Source organism: Pinus tabuliformis, chromosome X (assembly GCF_031772625.1).
Source record: "Pinus tabuliformis cultivar Carrire ecotype Pingquan chromosome X, CPIR1, whole genome shotgun sequence".
Classification (NCBI taxonomy): domain Eukaryota; kingdom Viridiplantae; phylum Streptophyta; class Pinopsida; order Pinales; family Pinaceae; genus Pinus; species Pinus tabuliformis.
The window spans coordinates 966,400,302-966,424,982 of record NC_142308.1 but is presented as its reverse complement, the minus strand read 5'-3'; the positions used below and the strand labels follow the sequence as shown (position 1 = coordinate 966,424,982).

The following is a 24,681-nucleotide window of genomic DNA, read 5'->3' as shown; positions in this document are numbered from 1 at the left end:
AACTGTACACTATTGTTGTGTGTATGGCATGTCCGTAGAGCCTGGTTGAAAAATGTTGGAACGAAAGTCAGGGGAAAGGAAAATAAAGTCCGTATCTTCCATGCTCTGGAATTAATCATGCATTCGTGTGAAGATGATGCATCTGTGCAACATGAAATTCAAAGTTTCTTTGATGAATTCAAAGAAGAAAATGTGTTTTTGGATTATTTTGCAACCAACTGGTTAAACAACAACAAGCTATGTAAGTTTCCTAAGGTTGCATTTTATCAATTTATTTTGTAATTCACCATTTTCTATTGTTTTTTCGCATCTAATATATGTTTTTTTTCCAGATATGTGGGCAAAAGCATATAGGGACTTCCCACATTCCAACCAGGATACTAATAATGCTATCGAATCTTATAACCGGTATCTAAAGCAAAGGTACCTCTGTGAGAAGAATAATGCGTCCCATAGAAGGGTGGATTGGTTGTTGCACCTTTTATTAAAAAAGGTTGAGTTGTATTACATTCACATGCAACGTCTAAAAAATGTTGGTTTTGTCCGAGCTTCAAAAATTGAGCAACAAATAAATTTAAGTAAGTGCAAAGCAAAGAATATCCCAGATGAAGATTGTATGGCTGATGGAAACAAGGAAAGTGAGTATTTGGTTCGTAGCCAAACTACGGCAACTCGTGATACATGGTATCATGTCATCTATAAAGGGAAGAACCTACACTTTTGTAATTGCAAATGGGCCCTAAATGGCAATATTTGCAAGCATATTCTAAAAGTTGAGATGGTAGTGACTAGTAAGGTTTCAAGTGGCAATGAATTGCCTAATGTCTATAAGTCTATTACAGAAAGACCTGGATATTTACTTGATTTAAATGAATCGTTTGCAATGAGCCCAGAAATTGAAATGAGCCTTCCAGCTTCTCCTTCCACTGATTCAACCATTGTAAGGCAAGATAGTGCCCGAACAATCGATGAGGAAATTGAACTTGTGATGTCATCAACTCATAAGATATTGAGGGGTTTATTACAAATAACACCCAAATCTTTGGAGCAGGGATATGCAATAAATAAATTGGTAAAAAATGTCAGCCAAGAGTACAATAATAAGAAATTTGATGTTCTAACTCCATCCAAGGTCACTACCAAGAGGCAACATAGTTTCTTGAGCCCAACAAAAAAAAGGGGGGCAAAGTGTTCCTGCGTTGAAATCAAGAAAATATGGACCACAGTTTCTAAAGGTTGGACGGTGTCGTGGAAGGAAAAGAAGCCTGAATGAACAATTGGAGATTTCTTCTACAAAAGAAATCAATCTGGACCACACATCTAGAAGGGTACAAGGTTCTATTTTGCAAAATACTGTTATGGAAATATTAATTGATCTACCATTTAATGTGAAATTCAAAATATTATTATCTTCATTGCCTTCAATGCGATTGCATAACAACGTGTTTTTTTCTTTTTTGTTACAGCTGAAGCTCCTCCTGGTGCTTTGTTATTGCGTGAGGAGATCAAGGATCAACATACCTTGGCTCAGACAAGTACAGTTTCAAGTGACTTTACTGCAACCAAGGCTAAATTAAATCTTTGTGCAGCTAATCAAGCAACAAATGATCAAGCCTCTGCACTGTCGAGTGTGGCAACAATTTCTCAATCTACAGGACTAGTATCTCTGTCTCAATCTACTGGGTTACCTGTTCCTCTATCTATGAGTTCACAGTCAGCCAACAATATAAATTTCCAAACGCCTTTGCAAGGAGTCAAACAGAGTGAGTTGAAATCAGCTTCATCAATTGTTAAATCCAGTGAAGTCAATCTGGCAGGTGCAAAATTTACCTCAGATGTATCCCAGTCAAAATTGCTTGAGATTGTCTCCAGAAGTAACCGACTTATGCAATGGGCATCTACCAAACCAGCTGAACATGTGCAACCTGTTTCAAGTGTCCAGACAAAAACTTCTGGCAGCACTGGTTTTGATAGAAGGTTGGATGGTAATTCCAATTGTGTGGCCAGGGAACCATATGGTGATACAAAACTATCAGGCATTTCTAGTAGTGTTCCTCAATTTATTCAACAGCAGGCACCCATGGACATGCCTCTGTATATGCATTCACAGCTGAGCTGGATGCATCCTTAGAATCTGTCATCTCATGCCACTTCTCAGGGAGGTGTAAACTCGATGTTAGAATTGCCAAATTCAACCACACAGAGTCCTTTTAATTGCAGGCAGATACCAATGGGAGCTGATACATCCCAATCTCAAAAACAACTATGGAAGTCTTTACCTTCAAAACAACCTTCTCAACAGACATCTGAATTTTCAAATTCGATTCCACCAGATTTGAATGTAGGGTTTCAGTCTCCAAGGTCTCCAGTTAGGCAGTCTTCTGGAATGCTGGTTGATTCACAACCTGATTTGGCCCTCCATCTTTGATTTATTGAGAATTTATCACCAGATTCATTGATTTTCTGGTTATAAGCATGTATCTCCATTTTCAATCTCTGTACATTTCCAAGGTTTATACAGACTACAGAGATGGGGTTTCCTAAGAAAGGACCCATTATGTTGTAAAAGAGCTGTACATGTACCAATTTCTAGTTCACATAAGCTAGGTCTATTGTTCAGTGTTAACATTATATTTACAAATTTCATAATCTCAGCAAATATTCTTCTGGTTAGCCCTTTGAAGGTCTAACCACGTTCTAAAAAACTCTGGTTATGCTATTCATTCAAGGTCGTTTTCATCTCTTCAGCTATTAGGACAAAAATGTCCATTGGATGCAATCAATGTTTTTTGCTAGTGACACATTCAGAGATTAATGCATGGGATGGAAAACCATTGATTACACAGTTTCTAGTTTATATTATTATTATTTGCATGGTGATAGACCCTCTTAGAAACTAAAATCTAAAGGATGTCCTGGATCTTCTAATCTGAGGCATTCAAGTTCCAAACTGAGCATAACATAAAATCTACTCATTCCAACAGCCATTTAAGTTTGATATCCATCTTTTACCTGCTCTCTTCTGCACTGAAATGATACATAGATACACTCAAATACACCACCCATAACATTTATTACTATTAACACTCCTGCATTGCTTCTCCATTGAGGTTACTGTTCTTTGGCTTGGCAATGCTCCTTCAACCACTGTGGCAACCGCATTAAAAACTGAAATAAGACCAAGCAACTTTAACTGCAACAGCAATGCATGAAACCATCCCCAACAATTGCTATTCATAATAATATCATTAAAGGTACCGCTTTTATGCAATCCAAAATGGCTGCAATGCACCGCAGGGCTCCTTAATTTCTGTCTTTAAGAGTTAATTATTCTGATTTGCAGCATTCCAATTCCATTACTTATTTGCTGCTGCTCTGATGAGCCCCAAAAATGTACAATTATTTGGGCTCATTCAACCTCCTAATTTGACTTAATCCACCATTCTCATTAGTTTATTGCATGTTTTTTATTATATTTATGTTAATAGAGTGAATTTGGTTAGTCATTATGCCAACAAGTCTAATGGGTGCTTTGTGTAGCCTTTTTGGTCAACTTGGAGACAAAATTGAAGGTCTTAATGAGCACTTGGCAGCCAAATTCGTGGGAGAACAAGCTAGAGGATTTGCAGGAAGGTGTCCCCCTCATTTATGGGCCCTTACCTCGAATTCTCCACCATCAGCTCGGAGTTCAAAGGCCACCAAATCAATGAGCACAAGGGCAGCCAAGCAAGTCAAGTAGGACTGCAGTTAACTACAAGTCTTGGGCAGCCAAGTCACTAAATTTTAGGAGGACTGTTGGGTCCTCAATTTGTATAAATAAGAGGGCTTAAGGCCTCATTTCAGTTAGTCAATTTGGTTAGCTAGTTATCCAGTAGATAGTAGCTAGTAATTAGTCATTTCATAGCTTTGTTGTAGTCATTTTGTAATTCAATTTGTGTGCGATAGACTAGCTTTGCTTTCTGCTCATTCTCAAGCTCTCCTTGTGGACAGTTTTGATGTAACTCTTCATTCTTGATTAATAAAGATGAATGCAGCTTTGCACCAGCTCTAAATCTCTCTTGGGAGGCTGTAGCTCTTAGGGTTGGGCCCATCTCAAGCGCTCAGTACCTCCCTTGTTTATCTTTATGTGTTTGCTGCGTTCTTAAAATGAAATCTGCTCTTAGATCTTGCTTTGTTATTTTGGTTGTTTGTGATGGTTAAAGTAGCTTTTTATGGTTAGAATCGATTGGTAGGAGTTTGTCATGCAGTTAGATCTTTTTGAATGTTCTTACTCACGTGATGTACATGGTTCTCTTTCCAAACAAAGCTGTTGTTTATTCATTTCATTGACAGTTGGATTAAGTTAGCTAGGACTTGATTTGTTTGCAAGGATTCATTGATTCGTTTGAATGAGCATTGTGCAGGGCATCTCTATCACCTTCATCACTTCCTCGTTCATCTGAGCCTCGTCTAGATTAGCTCCTCCATCACCAAGTCTGTTTCCTCATCTCCCATCTGCTCTTTTGCCACGAAACCCTACCTTCTTGCTTTTCCATTGCCTACACCTTCGTTGATGCAAGTCAGCCTTCCACATCATCTCACCACTCCATCCATCAGTTCCTGGGTCACTTCAGACCCCCATCCTACCTCCATAACCATCCATGCATCTTCCATCAACCATCCATCCTCAAACATCCCATTTTGAAACATCCTGTAGAAGAATTGCAGAACATCCTGTAGAAACCCCTGCAGACTTCCTGTAGAAGTTCATAAACACGGCTGCATGTCATCCAGACTTTGTGAAACTCTCAGAAAGAATGTTAGGGATCCCTTAGACCCTCTCTGTACCATCCCAACCTTTCCCAAAGCATTTCATCCCTTGATCCATCCCTGCACAGTGGAAAACTAGTTAAAAGCACATGCATGATAATTCTAATAACTTAAACAAAAATACAAAAAGATGTTTTCTTCAGATATTGATAACTTAGACACATGCATTTTAACTTCTTAGAAGTAATGGCATCTCTTTCGGTAGTTTGCATGCTCTCCTTTGCATCGGTAGGACTAGCTGGTAGAATTAGGGTTTGCTAGGGTTTGTGTTTCTTTTTGGCTTTCAGTTTCTTTCCGCAAGTAGATTAGCTTCCTTTGAGTTAGCTTTCGTCCATCAGTTAAAAAGCTTCTTCTAAGAGCTCATAGAAGTTGGCTTGAGCCCCTAGCGGACTTGTGCCAGCTGACCAAGTGACAGCTGTGGCAAGAGCTAGTACTTGTGCATACAGCACCGTCGCTTCCAAGTTTGTTACGAACTACCGGGTTGATAAAATTAAAGAAGGGAGTTCCAAGAGTTGTAGCATTATTGCTACAATACTGGGGCCCACCATCTTTTTGGCGCCGTTGCCGGGGAAGCGTCAGAGTATTGGTGATTGTCGATTTTCTTCTATTTTCCACTACAATCTTCTGCTAAGTAGTTTATTTCATTTCCATTATGCAATTTCATTTATACAAAAGTAGATTAGCATTTCCCGCTTTCATAGATTAGCATTTCCCGCTTTCATAGATTAGCATTTCAATTCCGCAATTTCATTTCTGCAAGCGTAGATTAGAATTTCAATTCTGCAAGCGTAGACTAGCATTTCATTCTTGAAATTTCATTTGAGCCAATAGATTAGTCCTTTCCTGCTTTCATTTCAATTCCGCATTTTCGTTTCAGCAAGATAGTTAGTTGCAGTTCAATCTATTTCAGTTTTTCAGGTAGAAGTAGAAAAATAAAAAAATCAACCAAAAAGATTTCATTTCATGCTTTGTAGGAGTAGAGATAAGTTAGAAAAATGATTGCACAACGCCCCCACTGCTTCACACAGCCAAGATTCTCTCTTCTTCGATGGTTGTGATTGAAGAACCCCTGGGTGGACATCAAGGCATATTTAAAGAACCTCTAGGGAAGAAGAAGAAGAAACCATTCCTCTGGAGCGAATGGCTACAAGCAGAAATGTTGGGAGCAACATCTTGTCCAAAGACGAATTTGAAAATCAGATCAAAGGCTTCAAGAGTGATATGAGGCAGTTTCTTTCCATGCAACTGGATACCTTGCAGATCCAAAAGAGGCAAGAAGAAGCCAAGAGGGCTTTGGCCATTTTTTGTCCTAGGTGCACTTGAAAGCATCCTAGGAACGAATGTCCATTGTACTCCATAGAAGTGTGTTTTGTCTGTGAAGAATACCATCCTACAGATCAGTGCCCTTCCTTACCCAGAATCAAAGCTGCATATCAGAGAGCCAAAGGAGCCACTGAATCACTCTATTATATGAACCAAAGGAGGCCACATGAACCTAGATCTTATTAGCAGGAAATGCAAGGGATATCCGAGACCTATTATGACCCCTATCAAGCCACTTTCATGTCTTCTTGGGGTACCCCTGCTCATCCTTCCTGGTCTACACCTCCTCCTTGGTCATATTCTCCTTGTTCCTTCACAGATCCATATTATGCCCTACCAGTTGCTCATTCATTTCACTCTTATGCTCAACCACAGCCTTAGTGGAATGCACCTTATCAGGAGTGGAGGCCCCAGTACAACTCTCATCCCGCTCATTATCCTCCACCACCTGCTCATCCACAACCATCGCCTCCTCCTCCACCAAGGCAACCCCAAATGCCTACCCAACCATAATGCCATCCATCTCCATCTCAATTTCACACCTCCACTCAACTACCCATACCACCATTTCAAAAACCATACCATGGAGCAGCTCAACCCAATTGCAAAGCTGAGGCACAACATGTGCAAATGACTCCTTTTGAGCTCAGTGATCTTCACCATAGCTCAGGAAAAGAATTGCAAAAAAGAGATCATCTTGAAAGCATTGAAGAATCACATCCAGCAAAAGAAGATTCAAAAGAGGAGATCAAAGAACCATGGGCTGCACTTGATGAAGAGAAGAGATCAGAATCAGAGATCAAGAAAGCTTCCTCATGGTTACCATCAAATCTTCCATGTATTCAAGAGAAAGATCAGCAAAAAGAGGAAGATGAGAAGGTCATGATAGAAGGTGACATGAAGAATGATCTAGATCAGCAAAAGGACCAAAGATATCAAAGCTATATTGAGACATGGTTCCAGACAGTCACTAAGTTGCAGCAGTACTCTCTTCCTCAGCTTTGTTTGATCCCTTCAACGCCAGATCATTTGGTCTCTGAGATCTGGATACTTGTCCAAGCATGCATTTCGAGCCTTCACATCATTTTTTCTCTAATCTCGATGTGCACATGGCTCCATTGGAAGTATTCTTATACTTGAAAATGATTTTGTTTTTCAAGTAGGGTAGGGTAGAGAAAAAAAAAAAAAAAAAAAAAAAAAAAAAAAAAATGAAAAAAGAGGAAAATAGAAATCTAAGGTGAAAACCTTCTCGGAGGCGCCTTAGATTGGCTCATTGATTGAAAACCTCCATGAGGCGGTCAATGTGTTGGAAAAAAAGAGAAAAGAGAATAAGATCTCTGGGTGAAAACCTCCCTTGGAGGCGCCCAGGGCAGGCAATTAGGGTGAAAACCTCCATGAGGCGCCCTAGTTGTTTTTCAAAAAAAAAAAAGAGAAAAAGAAAAATAAAATAAAACTAATTTCCATTGGCTAATTGCAGGTTGCAAGAAGGACGTTTCATGACAGGAGGAGCACTCAAATCAAGGTTAAAGGAATCTTTCTTGTGCCTTCTACAGGAAGCTCTGTATTTCTACAGGAAACATCCTGTAGAACATTTGGACGAACCAAATTCAAGTCTAAAATGGAATTTGATGGTGGGAATCTGTTGATTAGGCCTACAAGCACTTGTGTGTCCATCCCTTGTCTTTCTCCATCATTTTTTCCACCTCCTTGTGCTTCTCATTGTGCTTCTACAGGAACTTCCTGTAGAAATTGTGGGAAACTAGACATGGATTTCAAAAAGTGGTTTGGCGAACATGGTAGCTTCCTCAAGGGTTCAGAAGTCCTCATGCAATCTTCCAACTCCTCCTCCATCATCTCCATACCTGCATCATAGCCCAAGCTCAGTTTTCCCTTCCATGCAAACACATGCAAAGTGCCTTGAAGCAAAAATCCATAGAACAAAATTTGTTTTTGCCATAACTTGAAAACCATGCATCCATTTGACAAACCGTTTTATGGGGAATTGTACAAGGGTGATGGAAACATGCTTGAGCAGTTTCAGCCAATTCTAGTGCACGGTTTCCAAGAAATCAGCTTCCATCACCATCAGCCATTTTTTCATTTTCTCCATATCCGTGCATCCGTTTCAAAACCTGTTTCATGGGGATATGCATGTGAGTGATGGTAACCTACCCACGCAGTTTCAGCCGATTTCGATGCACGGTTTCCGATAAATCGACCTCTGAAATCTTCAGCCATTTTCCATTTTTCTCGAAATCCGTGCATCCATTGATCATGATTTTGTTATGGGAGATGCATAATGATGATAGGAACATGCTCACCGAGTTTCAGATCAATCCGGTTTACCGTTTGAGAGCAATGGCGAAAACAAGTTCTGGTTTTGTGACCATGCAGCAGCAGCAGCTTGAAGGTGCAGATCTGAACGTGGAAACAATTGCATGCAGCTCAGATCCGGCCAGAGGACACCTGCACAAGGAAAAGCAATCAAATATTAGCAGCCAAGCCACATGCAATCAGAAAAACCAATGCATGCAGCAATGACAGGCCACAGCAGCTCACGGCAGCCATTCAACTTCGAGGTATGTGACAAACTCATTCTTCTATTGCATAAATTTAATTTGAAAACTGCATGAATTGATGGAATGGTGGAATTAAGCCACGGATTAGCAAGGCTCAACCGATTGTCTTCTCTAGCACTCAGCTGGAAGTCACGCAGTACACGTGGATAGCTGACTTACGTGAAAATTAAAGCAACAAGGAGTGTTGGTTGTTTAAACTTCAGTTCAATTCACGGCAGTGATTACAGGGGGAAAACACAGAGTTCAGGAACAAAACTTCTAGTTGCATGTGGCCACGTACACTTGGCCACTTCACTCCCTCACCACAAATCATGCCGTAATTAAAAAATTGCTCGGCTGACTCTCACCATCCGCTGATTAATTTGCATTTGTGACATTCTTAGCTGAAGTATGCATCCTCTGCTCCCACAATCGGTTAACCTATCAACCTCCATGGAGCTTTGCGGCCTGGTTCGAATTTCTCTAGTGTATCGGGCTCAATCAAAGGTAGAATAGCATTCTACAGCAAACGGGTGGGGTCTCCTACAGGAAGTATGGCACAACATTCTGGACCAGAGAAGCCCGGACTTTTCTTCATCAAATTTGGAGTCCCGAGAAAGGTAGGATCGAACACACTCTTCCATGTATGATATACTTCAAAAGAGTGGTGAATTGAGTTGTTTTGAATTGGAGGGTGACCATGCATGAATTTGCTTGAAAAACACTTGCTAATAGAATCAGTTTTAATGCCTGAAACAAGAGGCATCACAGCAAATGGGTAAAGCAGATCTGAAGTAGTGCGCTCCCTCTACCCAGTCAGCAGGCATCAGAAACAATGGTTAAGAATGCTCCCTTTTATGTTGTAACTAAGGCACATAACAACCCTGGGAAATGTGCCCAGGCTGCTGGTTATAACTCCTATCAGATGTGCCTCATCTCCTGGTGAAGATATTGTGCTTGGTCTTCCAAAAAGCGCCTCATATGCTCCTCTTCAAACAGCACTCAAATACCATATAAATTGGTTAAAGAACTGCACCTAGACATGTGAAATCAGGGGCTACATAGACCAACATAAAGATGCCTTTCATTTTTTGATCTGGAACTGATGGGAAAACGGCATCCACTTCTCTCAAAACAGTGTCTCTTCAACTTCAAATCTGCCCAATCATACAAGAACAACACCAATAAAATAAAATGCTCATATTTGTGTTTTCTACATGTATTATAATCCACCATGACTGTTGATTTGTTTGCAGGGCTTGCACCATACGTATTGAAATATATGTGTTGGTTTAGACTCTGACTTTGATTCAAAAACAACAAAAAAGGAAAAAGAAAAGAAAGGTCAAAAGTCTCATGGAAGTGCTCCTCTGTAAGCTGGTATAATTATGCACCCTGTTCAAAATCTGATTTGAACTTTTTCAAATCTGAAATATCTCCCAGAATCTTCAAGGTGCCTTCCTATGCTGAACAAAACGTCTCAGCCATGTGGACTTATAAAAACATTGGATTTATCTTATTGTGTCCATCTGCTACTCGGGAATACTGCTACTTCATTTTCCAATATCACCCTGTATATGAAGTTATTGTGTGCTGGAAAGAATGCCTCTGCAAAGATCAAAATGCACCGGCACTTAGAGGGGTATTTTATTGCAGCTTGAAGCTATTGACGTTGGAGCTCAGAATGATCATGCACAGCTGGCCCTACGAAAAGCTAGAGAAGCTGAAAAAGGGTATAACACAAATGTTGACAAGCTAGCCATTGAATTAAGCGTAAAACAAAGTAGCATGGCAGAGCTTGAATGGTATAAAGAGAGATGGAAGAAGGTTCAGTTGCATGGCGAACATATCATAGTCCAAGGCCTCAAGTACCAGCCTCTACACCACCACCAATTTGTTTCTCAGCATATCCATCAGGCCTATCAGCATATTGATGAGCCTCGTCATTGAGTTTTTGGGAGAAAATCATGGCAGTTTTGGCTAATTAAGAGCAGGAACTTGAATGAGATAAGGAGGAGAGATCATAGGAGATAGATCCTCCTCATTAAATCCTCACTCATTCAAATATTCCTTAATCAAATCGCACTAGCTCAGAGTTGCAAGCAGCCAAGCTGAAAGGAGAATCGCCCACAGCCAAGTAGGATACAATGGTGTTGTCTGTTTCTACAGGAAGACAGAGAATAGTTAGCAGACTGCTTCTACAGGAAGATAGAGGACTGTTTCTATAGGAAGCCAGCGAACTGTTTCTACAGGAAGTTTGAAAAGAGGGAAGCCAAAGGAGAAATCAGCCGAGATGTTAGCCAAAGAAGCCACCAGGGCCATCAAAGACGAGGAGAGAGATTGGTTGCTCAGAGGATGAGCAACACTTTTAGTAGGGGGGTGATGATGAGCCCCAAAAATGTACAATTATTTGGGCTCATTCAACCTCCTAATTTGACTTAATCCACCATTCTCATTAGTTTATTGCATGTTTTTGATTATATTTATGTTAATAGAGTGAATTTGGTTAGTCATTATGCCAACAAGTCTAATGGGTGCTTTGTGTAGCCTTTTTGGTCAACTTGGAGACAAAATTGAAGGTCTTAATGAGCACTTGGCAGCCAAATTCGTGGGAGAACAAGCTAGAGGATTTGTAGGAAGGTGTCCCCCTCATTTATGGGCCCTTACCTCGAATTCTCCACCATCAGCTCAGAGTTCAAAGGCCACCAAATCAATGAGCACAAGGGCAGCCAAGCAAGTCAAGTAGGACTGCTGTTAACTACAAGTTTTGGGCAGCCAAGTCCCTAAATTTTAGGAGGACTGTTGGGTCCTCAATTTGTATAAATAAGAGGGCTTAAGGCCTCATTTCAGTTAGTCAATTTGGTTAGCTAGTTAGCCAGTAGATAGTAGCTAGTAATTAGTCATTTCATAGCTTTGTTGTAGTCATTTTGTAATTCGATTTGTGTGCAATAGACTAGCTTTGCTTTCAGCTCATTCTCAAGCTCTCCTTGTGGACAGTTTTGATGTAACTCTTCATTCTTGATTAATAAAGATGAATCCAGCTTTGCACCAGCTCTAAATCTCTCTTGGGAGGCTGTAGCTCTTGGGGTTGGGCCCATCTCAAGCGCTCAGTACCTCCCTTGTTTATCTTTATGTGTTTGCTGCGTTCTTAAAATGAAATCTGCTCTTAGATCTTGCTTTTTTATTTTGGTTTTTTGTGATGGTTAAAGTAGCTTTTTATGGTTAGAATCGATTGGTAGGAGTTTGTCATGCAGTTAGATCTTTTTGAATGTTCTTACTCACGTGATGTACATGGTTCTCTTTCCAAACAAAGTTGTTGTTTATTCATTTCATTGACAGTTGGATTAAGTTAGCTAGGACTTGGTTTGTTTACAAGGATTCATTGATTCGTTTGAATGAGCATTGTGCAGGGCATCTCTATCACCTTCATCACCTCCTCGTTCATCTGAGCCTCGTCTAGATCAGCTCCTCCATCACCAAGTCTGTTTCCTCATCTCCCATCTGCTCTTTTGCCACGAAACCCTACCTTCTTGCTTTTCCATTGCCTACACCTTCGTTGATGCAAGTCATCCTTCCACATCATCTCACCACTCCATCCATCAGTTCCTGGGTCACTTCAGACCCCCATCCTACCTCCATAACCATCCATGCATCTTCCATCAACCATCCATCCTCAAACATCCCATTTTGAAACATCCTGTAGAAGAATTGCAGAACATCCTGTAGAAACCCCTGCAGACTTCCTGTAGAAGTTCATAAACACGGCTGCATGTCATCCAGACTTTGTGAAACTCTCAGAAAGAATGTTAGGGATCCCTTAAACCCTCTCTGTAGCATCCCAACCTTTCCCAAAGCATTTCATCCCTTGATCCATCCCTGCACAGTGGAAAACTAGTTAAAAGCACATGCATGATAATTCTAATAACTTAAACAAAAATACAAAAAGATGTTTTCTTCAGATATTGATAACTTAGACACATGCATTTTAACTTCTTAGAAGTAATGGCATCTCTTTCGGTAGTTTGCATGCTCTCCTTTGCATCGGTAGGACTAGCTGGTAGAATTAGGGTTTGCTAGGGTTTGTGTTTCTTTTTGGCTTTCAGTTTCTTTCCGCAAGTAGATTAGCTTCCTTTGAGTTAGCTTTCGTCCATCAGTTAAAAATCTTCTTCTAAGAGCTCATAGAAGTTGGCTTGAGCCCCTAGCGGACTTGTGCCAGCTGACCAAGTGACAGCTGCGGCAAGAGCTAGTACTTGTGCATACAGCACCGTCGCTTCCAAGTTTGTTACGAACTACCGGGTTGATAAAATTAAAGAAGGGAGTTCCAGGAGTTGTAGCATTATTGCTACAATACTGGGGCCCACCATGCTCCTCTACAAAGTTGTCATCATTTAATGACTTTCTCACCTTTAGCTTGGGACCACTGCAGGTAGTTCATGGATCCTTTATACACAACTCTATAATGTTGCCTTTAAACATGTACCACGAAAATCACATATCCCATAAACATTTGCAGATGTGTGTGTCATTTCCAAGGCCGAGGATGGATATTCTTCTGGTGAGTATCTGATGAACGTGGATGGATATTCAAGCGGTATACAAAGCAAAGCAATTCAGAAAATTACAGAGCAGTTTCGAAAATCTTGCGAATTTAAAAGGTTGACAGGGAACATAATTCCTTTTAGAACCTGATTCAGTGAGAAATTATGTGTGAATCTCTTGGGACAGTTTTGAATAACTTGAACTTCTTAGTGGTTGGTGAAATTTGTTGGCAATGCTTTATGCTAACTTGCTGTCTGCACTTGCACCATTTGCCTTTAAGAAGTGTGGATTGATAATCACTGCAATGGAGCAAAGTTACATTGGTTGGTGGGAAAGGAATTACCTGATTCGGTGAACATATAATTTCAATTAAACAGTGGTTAAACAATCGATTATGATAATCACTGCAATGGATGCTCCATTGCAAATTATTTTAACCTTCATTTTATAGATTTTATAGCTGATCTCTTTGATCGTATTGTCAGTATGTAATTGAAATTACTGTGTATGGTGCATTTTTTTCTATGTTTCTGCATGTTTAAGATTATAAAAGGAAGAATGATATACCATATCAATCATAAACCCGCTTTCAGTTGAAGCAAGAATATTTATGATCAACTGCTACTTCTGAAGTAAAAAAGTCAAAATGGTTGAATAGTGTATTACGTTACACAGTTGGTTTCACATTAATTTGATTGGATCCATGGGGTGCTTTGTCATTAAAAAAACTATTAAGAATGGATTTTATTATATTTTGACGATTCATATTTTATGTAATCCATGAATGACCTCACACAGACCAGGGAAAATGGATTGCTGCTGGACTATTGTAACAAAGAAGCATCAAGTAATTAAACTAGAAAATCTGTGGTTACTATTGATATAACGTCATTTTATTATGGTTTTTGATTTAACATTGCACAATTTATATTGTGCGCACCAAAACACCAAAAATGACATCAAGAAACGTAGCATCCAATGTGCTGGTTTTATGAATCATAATGTAATCCATAATAACCTACAAGTGAATGGGTTGCATTACACTACTTTTTTATTAAAATGCCATCTTATTATGGTTTTTGATTTAGCATTACACTACTTTTTATTTCGTGCGCCAGAAACAACATCAAGAGAAAAACAGCACCCAACATACCGTAGTAAGAAGTTTATACATTGTGGAATGATAGAGGCCTCCAACATGGTACAGATTTATCTTTCAGAATTCTGTGTGGAATGATGGCATAGATAAATGTGATATACAATGGAAATAAGCATATAGTTTAATAGAGACACAAGTGGTGTGCACAGGACAATATATTAAAAACAACATCCTCTGCCAAAAACTTCAAGAAAAATAGCATCCAACATACCATAGCAGCATATTAACGAGTTTATATGTTACATCAATGATAAAATAGTACATCTTTGAAGAGAGACATTAGAAATATGTGCAAAACGATATACCTAAAATACAATAACCATACAAATATTTTACACAAGCATTGAATTATGGTTACCACTGCTCCAATTAAATGAAGCTTCTTTTGCTACAACTCATTCGCATCTAACAGATTCAATACATATTATGATTCTGCTTATGTTTTCAGGGTTTCTATTCATAAAGCACATCCATGTGTAATGCTCTGCGCTTGCCTTGAACACTGCTCATCTTTATAACTCAAAAAATTTCCTATCTTATTTCACAAAATAACAGATAGGTGAATATAACTTTTATTTTGGCAGAGCAGTTGAACATTCAAATTTATTTAATTTAGTGGGTAATGATAGTGTAAAATTAGGTCAGAAATAGGTAATGACATGAAGGAACTATGTAACTGCAATAAAGGTTATGAACATATTTCAACTATCTATAGGCTCTATTATTTGAAGACATAAATGCAATGCCCCTCTTTTCATTTTTGGTGCTTACGATGTTTTTCAATGTGGTATTAGAGCAGATTGTGGGGCCTCTGCACAAGACATGACTCTGTGTTTGGACAGAGAAGGAAGCCTTTTCTGTTCTTTCTTACCTAGATTAGAATTCTGATTTAAGAGTTGACAATTTGTATGTTTTGGCCTCATCAATAGCTAATCCGATCCATTGTTTATCTCACTTGAGCATGAGCCTTTTCACAGGCTATCATGTATTTTCTTATTATATGACACATACGAATTTATGATGCATTTTCATGCTTCTTTTGAGTGTGTAGTCTTACCCCTTTGGAAAACATTTCATGAAGAACCAGCAAGATCAGGGAAGATTGCCATTGAAGGTAAACAAACTATTACCATTTGGTTGCTGTTTCCCCACTTCTAGGAAGAACAAGTAAATTGACACGTTGAAAGGAAATAAGTGGACTCTTTGAGCTAAGTGAGTAGTCTCTATGTATGAAATGTATTCTTGCATAAATTTATTCTAACGAAGTTGTGGATCATTAATGCTATTCCATGATAATGTGAGCATCCATGCACTGAGAGTGTAGCGTAATTATGCATGGAGGTTGATTAACCTACAAGAAATAAGAGGTCTAACATGAATGTTACTAAAGTTCAGTTGTGACGGTTGTCTCACCCAAATGTCGAAGAATGGTTATCATTAGACGACCAGAGGTTTGCAAACATGCTTGAACCTGGCTATAAAACAGTTGTCCTTAAAGAAACAAAAAGAGAATTAATACTTACATGTTCCAAGTGATCAGCATTCTAAGTTTATATGTAGGTGTTAAGGATTCCAACTTCGTGTCAAGCAACAAGTTGAAGGAAATAAATATGTGGTGAGTGCATATAGTATGGAAAGCAAGGAAAAGAAAGGATACATTACCTAGAATTGCTTGTGTGTTGCAAACCCTACTCAACAAAAATGCTTCAAATGAAGGAAATCAGATTGCTTGAGCAGATAGTTGTGTTGTTTTATGGAGCAGCTGCAAGTATGTGGAAGGAATTAACAGGTGTAGATAACAAGGTAACTATGAGCCTTTGGTACCCTCCAAGTATTAATAGGCAATCATGAATGATGCTTGAAGAAGATTGTGCATACATATTATTAAGCTGAGGAGTTATAATTCCATGTCCAATAGTAGTCTAGTCAAGTTTGAAAAATATTAAATGGACATAATTAAAACCAATCAAACATTCACATATTCATATGCACTGAAAGCATTGATCCACACATTTGCCAACTTGTGGATGGCCTTCAGAATCACCAGTAGGTTAAGAATAATTAGTTCACCTCAAATATAATGTACATAATTGGACACATGAATTCAGTTATGACATGATTGGACATCTAAGGTGAATGATATTACAAAACCAAAAAAAAGTACATTAACGAGTACTTTACTGAAAGAACCACGGTATGAGAATCCCAATAAAAATGACAACCATGGTGTATACACATAGTCGAGACCTATATTGATGCTGATCAATGTTTGCCAGTGGAATGAACGATGATCCTGAATCATCTCTGGCACCTGCATCTACACTTGAGATTGCTCCAACCATTAGATCAGTAGAGATTTTATGGATCTCCGCAACGTGCTTTATCGAAAAAGAATTAAATCGAGCACTCCAGATTTTTGCCTCTCTGTAGAGGGGCTTCAAATTGTCTGCGCGAACATTGTAGATGCCTTCCATGTGATTACAGATTAATTCTGAGTTTGTCAGCACTGTTATGTTATTCACCCCATTGTGTTTTGCCTCTTTTAAACCTGCAACAAGTGTAATGTAGTATGCTTCGTTATTGGTTGTCTTTCCCTGCACTTCCCATATTCTATAAATCACATGATTTTTTGCCCCATTGTGAAGGACAATTTTTAAAGATGCTGGACCCGGATTGGGGCGGCATGATACTTCAATGCACAGTGTCCACTTTTCCACCATTCCGTGGGCTTATAAGCACTGCATAGTGACAACAACAAAATAGATTCATGTCAGAATACTTTAACATGACAAAATATCCTGATTGAAATTGATTATTTTTATGCTACCTCAAGTCTGAATGCACATCCTTGAAAAATAACAGAAAATCAAATATCAGTGATAAGACTTTGGGCATATAGAACAAACTTTAACTCGAATGTGTTTAATTTTATATATGGATGGAGAAATCCTATGGGGCAGGAACTTGTCACTTTGTATGTTGGGATGAATGCATGTTAAATGTAGAAATGCCAGTATTCTTCACATAATGTAAAAGCAAGGAAGGTTTCTTAATGACCAAAGCCTGCATATATCAAAATAACCAGATATATCAGTACGTGACCTAAGGAATGTAATCTGAACTTGTTATATGCCAGATTTGGCCACAGAATGTTATAAGCCAAGGTAGATGTTTATAGAATTTTGGATTGATGGCTTGTGAGAGATTATTAATTCACATCCCAATAAATATTAACTCTAAAGAATTAAAATTAAAAAAAAAATGAAAATTATTTTGTTTAAGATGAGATTTTGAAGATGGCATTTCGACTATTTTTATTAATGTGTTATGTGAGCACTGCTGATAATACAGAAAGTGATCTCACTTTTACTATCAATATTATTACTGTATATTTGGAAGGTTATGATTTCATATTACTATGGTTTCGAATTGCAGTACACATTTTGCTTCTTATTCTGTTTGGATTCTTTTTAACTGCAAAATCCCTTCTGGATCTGTAAATTTTTGGCTAAACATTTCTTTTGAATCAAGAAAACACAGTAGATAAAATATATAAGCCGGAAGTCGAAGAGAATTCTGAAATTAAATTTTCGAATTTCTGTACACTGCCAGAAGAAAAGAAACCATGCATTGCAATCCTCGGCATGTTAATAAAGGCATTTGGCCGCCGAGGCTGCAGCATTTTAATTCCTGTGCATTTACTCTGCAAGAAACTGTAAATCCGTAAACCTATACTGCATACCTACCAAAGTTTATGTGTATGAACCAGCCTGCTGAGGGGAAGATGTATGTCCTCGGTTGAACAGAGCTTCAGTCCGGCGGGTTGCAGCGCTTCAGTCCGGCGGGTTGCGGGTTGCAGAGCACAGTGATTGCGGGTTGCAGCGCTTCAGTCCGGTGGGTTGCGGGTTGCAGAGCACAGTGATTGCGGGTTGCAGCGCTTCAGTCCGGCGGGTTGTGGGTTGCAGAGCACAGTGGTTCTGGGTTGCAGAGTTTCGGCTAGGTCACGATTTCGTTCTGGCGCGCGAAATGCAGTTTTGGAATTATGTTATTATGTTTTGGGTCGTATGGTGGGTCCCGCACCGGCTGCCGGAAAGGTCTCCGTGGTCTTCCGTCGGAGTTTATGATGTGCCTCCATGACATACATAGCTGGCCAGCCTACATAGGGGCATTTAATACCCAATGTATGGCTGGTTAGCTCTTGCCATTTGGAAACCCATCTCCGTCCTTGAATATCGCCATCGTCAGCCTCGTCTCATCAATCATCTTCTTGCACGCCAATGGCACATGATCGTCGGCCTTCAGAAACTCCCTTGTCAGCTCTTTCACTGCCGCCTCGAGAATGCCATAGATGTGATTCAGAGCCTCCTCTTCTTTACATCCACGGTGATCTTTCATGTAACATTCAACGCTGGAAGCCAATTCTCCACGAGCCTTCTCGGCTTTATATGTCTTTGTGTCATCCGCCAGGTGAGATACGAGGTTATTCAGCTCTGTAAGAACACGTCTCCCTGATAGTCCACTTTCTCCAACGCCTCTTGCGACAGCAGTTGCCCGTCCATTATCAACACTCCACTCAGCAGAAGTATACGTTGACCGATGGAAGTGATGGCACATACTCAGCAGCTAACCACTCAGCTTCTTCGTAATAACCCACAAGATAATCCTCCCACTGTTCCATATCAATGGATCCAGATATTAATATAAAAATCAGTATCAAACCCCATGTTATTCAATTAATACAGGGTTCCTTGATTTCCTTCTCAAAATGTCTGTCGATTCCAAGGCGTTCAACATTATCCACGATCAGGAGGCGTTCCATCAGATCTACTAGATACAGGCATGGAACTGGAGTGTGGAGGGATAAAATCAATATATTAAAATGTGAAAATTAAACAGAAAAAGGAAGGGGTAATAAATCAATATTTTAAAATGAAGTAAACGGAAAATGGTGGTGACAGGCTCAGGTAATACTTACCAGAACTACTGCCAAACTTAGTCAGCACGCTGTTCAAGAACTCAAGGCATTTCATGTCTCTAGTGTGCATGAAGACGCAGGCAGTAGAAGCAGGTGAGCCTGAGAAAGACCCATCTTGGCTTTGAACATCAACTATTGCTTCCCAGTCGACCATATCTTGTATGCCCTCCAAAGATGACAACAATGTTCCGCCATGAATTTCGTCCCTCGAGAGACTGCGAACCAAAATTAACATCCATTTATTAGAATATGCATGGCAAGAAATATGGTACAATTTTTGTGTTAAATAAACAATACATGAATTAGGAGGAGGAACTCTGACTTGGCTAATCTCTTCTGCCGTTTCGTTTGCAGCAGACGTATATAAGGCAGGTCGTAAGGAAGTGCGAGGTGGAGAAATTGAGCTTCTCTCAACAAAGAAGGAAAAATGATCTCAAAATATGTGACGAAGTTGTCTTGATCTCCTTCGTCCTTTATTACTTGCATATTTTTCTTTATAAATTCAATACCTGCATACATTACCATGCACATCAGGGTCTAGATTAATGGAAATTACATCATCAGGTTGTTGCAAGTTCTATAATAGTATAAGTGTGCGGATATTGTAAATGGATTTGAAGTATGAAATTGAAGTTGGTGGGTGGTGAGACTTGTTTTTATATTGTTTATATTTTTTTACACTGAGTTTTAGAGATTTTTATAGAGATAAGATTAGTGTAAATCGATTCCAAACCCTAAAAACTTAAAAATAAAAATCAGTGATTATGTGAATAGATTAATTAAAAACACTTATGATGATGATCTGAAATCCTACAAGTTGCTCATTAATTCTATTAATTCTTACCCTGCTCTACTTGCACATCCGCAACTTTCCATTTATGGAGTGCAAGCACACATGAAAGAGTGGCAAGCAGGCGGTCGGATAATGGAAAGTGCGACTCAGTCCCCCATGAACCATCTTTTAATTGATTTTTCAAAATCCATTCAACTGTCTGGGGAAATTGAGGGCAAGCAGAGCCATCAATGGAAGGCGCCCTGGCTACCCATGATGTGTCATAAACAGATGGAGTAATCATTGATTCTCCACCTCCAATCGCAGCACTAAGCATCACCTTAAGCTCGCTAATAAGTGTCTCCGCACGTTCTCTGTAACTAGAATCCTGTTCAAATGACACAATCCAATAATCACTGGTCATGATCAGCATTTTTTTTTTCAGAGGGAAAATCAACATATGGTCGAGGCCAGCAGATTTTTACAACATAGGGTCGAAGCCAACAGATTTTTACAGCATATGGCCGAAGCCAGCAGATGACCAAAACGCGGTCCACAGAAACACTGCCGCAGGATTCGATCCCAGCTGGGGGGAGCGAAAGCCATCCGCCCCAGCCGTCTAATGATGCACGTCGCGTGCATAGTCATGATCAGCGTTACAATTATGTATAATTCATTTGATCAGAAATGAAATGCTATAAAATGGTTATAGAAAAATTGTGCAGTGAATTGAATGAGACAAAGAATTTACTGACATTGTAAGGCGATTTAAGAGAATGTACGAAGTCATAACCCCAAACATTGGGATGAGGATTGGCCATCCTTCGGATCAAGTTGTTGCTGGCCAATCCACAAGACACCGTAGAAGCTGCTCCCGCTTTAACAGAAACGCTAGCCATTTGAAATTCTTGGAAGTGGCTAAGACTAATTAAATGCAGAGTTGTAATGGCAAACAAATTTTTGATTGATTGGCTTGGCTTCTAGATACACTGATTTGAACTTGACTGACAACTTTAGTACTATCTATATATAGAGGGCCAACGCTTGAGAAATAGAATCATGGAAGTAAGTTGCACGCGAAGCGGACAAAAGGAAAGTACCGTAAATAGGCTTAAATTACGTAACTGACGTCACTGCTTCGCTAAATTCCCAAGGGGAGAGTTTATACGAATATTAATGGGGAAGTTCCTATTTCCACCTTTATAGCATTAATCGATCACCATCATTAACTGACGTCACTGCTGCGCTAAATGCCTAAGGGTATTAATGGTGACGATGATAAATTAGGTGAGAGTTTATATGAATATCCAAGATTATAAATTATTTCCTGCCCACGAGATTGAAACATTTCTTTTGGTATTATTAAATCAAAGTCGAGTTTGTCCATTTGTGAATTATTTTCTGCGCACGAGATTGAAACATTTCTTTTGTTATTTTCAAATCAAAGTCGAGGGGCACGACGTAATTATTTTACGCGCCATTCTCATCGCATTGCCACTCACTCGCCTATTCCTATGTCATTCATTTCGTCACGCGACTAGAAGCAAAATCTAGGAATTCTAGTTTTGAAATCACGCTTTGCTATTTCGAGCTATAACTTATATCATAACGTCCTTCAGCTAAATTTCCCGCACAGTTTTTCTCTTATTGTTCTACTTCAATGTCATATTTCCAAATCCAAACTTTAGTAATTAAAATAATATTAACACCCTTAATCTGCCGGTATAATTACTTTATGTAAATCTCCAAATTTATTTTAACTTTGATCCCCACAAGTAGCTTGAGTGATCGTGGATTGTGTGCTTGGATATGCCTTGGCCAAATGGAAATGCTAGAGTTTATGAAACTGATTTCTATTATTTGGTTTGTTTTTATACCTAAAGACAAAATTCACAATATGTCCTTATATGGGTATTCAAAGCAAGTTGAAACTCATCCTAAAATTCAAAATGGGAATCAAATGGGAAAAATTTTCATTTCATTGGACCCTTGGCACCAGGTTACAACTATGGACACCTCCTCCTAGGCCTCTATAGATCAAAAATTGATTTATTTGAGGATCTTTAGATAGAGGGTTTTGTTTAATAAAGATAAATGCAAGATTTGAACAAGGAGTTAGATTTTGAAAAATGCTCACTCAAGTGATTATGCGTAGTGCGCTCACATGGGAATTAGCCAAATACAAATGCTTGAGCTTAGAAAACTCATTTTTTCTATTCAGTTTGGTTTTCATACATGCGAAAAAAATCCTATGTCCCTAAATGTCTCTTGGAAGCAAGTTGCAACTTACAATAAAATTCAAAATCGTACTCAAATGGAGAAATTTTTAGTTTTGTTAGACTCCTAACATAGAGTTACAGCTAGGGACAATCTCCCATGACTCTATAGGTCAAAAATTGATTTATTTGAGGATATTCAGAGTTAGGGTTTTTTAAACTAAAGATCAATGTAAAATTTGCACAAGGGGTTGGATTATGTAAAATTATTGGTGAAGAAATCATGGGCAGTGTGAGCTTCTTATCCCTAGCCAAAAATGAATGTTTGAATCTTGTGATCTTCTTATCCCTAGCCAAAAATGAATGTTTGAATCTTGCAAAACTCATTTCTGCTAATTAGTTTGGTTTTTATACCCCTAGAAAAAATTCACTATGTCCCTCGAAGGATCTTAGAAGCAAGTTGCAAGTAACTCTAAAATTCAAATTGATTCTCAAATTGGGAAACTATCATTTTGTTTCACTTCTAGCATGGGTTATAACTAGTGACACTCCCTACCCCCTATGACTTCATAGGTAAAAAAATGATTTATTTGAGGATATTCAAAACTATGATTTTTCTCATTAAAGATCAATACAAAATTTTCATAAGGGCTTGGATTTTGCAAAATGTTTACTCGAGTGATCTTGCATAGTGTGCTCACATGGCCCTCGGACAAACACAAATTCTTGAGCCTATGAAACTCATTTCTACAAATTGGTTTGGTTTTTATACCACTAGAAAAAAATCACAAATTGTTCCTAAATGAATTTTGGAAGTGAGTTGCAACTCATGATAGAAATAAAACTAGGATTTGGGTGGGGAAATTTTCCATTTCATTTAACACTCAACAACTAGTTATAGTTTTGGAAACCCCTACCTCCGCCCTCTCCCCATGACACCATAGGTTGAAAATTTATCTATTTACAAATATTCAGAGATAGGAAATTTTTTAGTAGAGATTAATGCAACATTTTCTAAGGTGGTTGGATTTTTCAAAATGATCTCTTGATAAATCATGGGTAGTGTGCTCACACAGACCTTGGCCAGATAAAAATGCATGATCTTATGAAACTTATTTCTATTATCTTCATTGTTTAATATCTTAAATATAGACAAAATTTATGATTTTTTTTTTTTTTAAATCTATATTAAGGGGTAATAATGTATTGTATCTGTAATCCTAGTGGCATTTATGTTGAAATTGGTATGATAAATTATGTTTATCCTTTACTAATTCTAAGTACAAATTTTCTTGTTCTCCACTATATAACCTAATATTATAGAAATTTAGTCCATCCATTTTGTAATAAAATATTTTATGAAAACATTCAATCGTGTGCTTACTAGATATGTTGATGTTTGTGATAAGTTGTATATGTTTTCTAATTTTATCAAATTCAATTACTAAACAATACTCTTAATTTGACTACATATTGGAAAATATTTCTAAAAGTGACATTATTTAACCTCCTACCAATACGAACCCAAAACACCTTCCTAATTAACAAAAACCCTAATTTCACTAGATATTGTAGGTATCCATTTTTTCCTTAACATTTTTTATCTCCTTTTTTTTTCATTAATTTTGAGTTCAATTTTTTCTACTTGTCAATATAGAAACCTTTTACCCCCTATGTATGCCCCAATATATTATGTCATTTTTTTCTCAATATATATCCCCCCAATATGAATGCACGTGGTATGGTATTGCTCCCCTAGTAAATCCCCCGTGTTACATGCTTTTGTTGGTCAAACTAATGAAACAAAGAGTTTGTAGCATGTCAAATTGAGACACTTGACTTTTATAGTTTGCAGCAAATAAACACATTGAGTATGGTTCTTAGCTTATCTTTTAGATCTCTAAACAATGGTGTTTATGATGAATGTGGCTTGGAAACATCATTTATGAATTTCAAAAATGGCATAGCATGGGTAGTGAAAAATCAAGAAAAAATTATTATACCAGGTTATATTGTAATCACTTTACAATTAAAAATGCATTGAATTTTTGTTTTATAATTTTTTTGGAAAGTTTTATAAAGTTTCTAAAAAAATATTATATTAAATTGATTTTTCCCAAAATTAAAATTCTTTTTAGAATTTTTTAAATTCAAAATTTCTATTTTTGATTGGTCTAAATTATTTAATAGACCATTTTTATAGGCTTTATTTTTCAATTTTTGGACAAAAAAATTATTTTAAAAATTATAAATTTAAGAAAAATATGTAAAAATGACATGTGTACAATTTGTACAATCCTTATTATATCAATATGTACTATAATGACATG

At 38.2% G+C, this 24,681-nt stretch overlaps 2 pseudogenes; both read right to left on the bottom strand.

Moving 5' to 3' along the window:
• LOC149142943 (alpha-bisabolene synthase-like) overlaps positions 1-21,034 on the bottom strand; it is a 76,225-nt pseudogene extending 55,191 nt beyond the window's left edge.
• On the bottom strand, positions 18,580-19,066 carry LOC149142944 (alpha-bisabolene synthase pseudogene; annotated as a pseudogene).
• Positions 21,035-24,681: the final 3,647 nt, after the last annotated feature.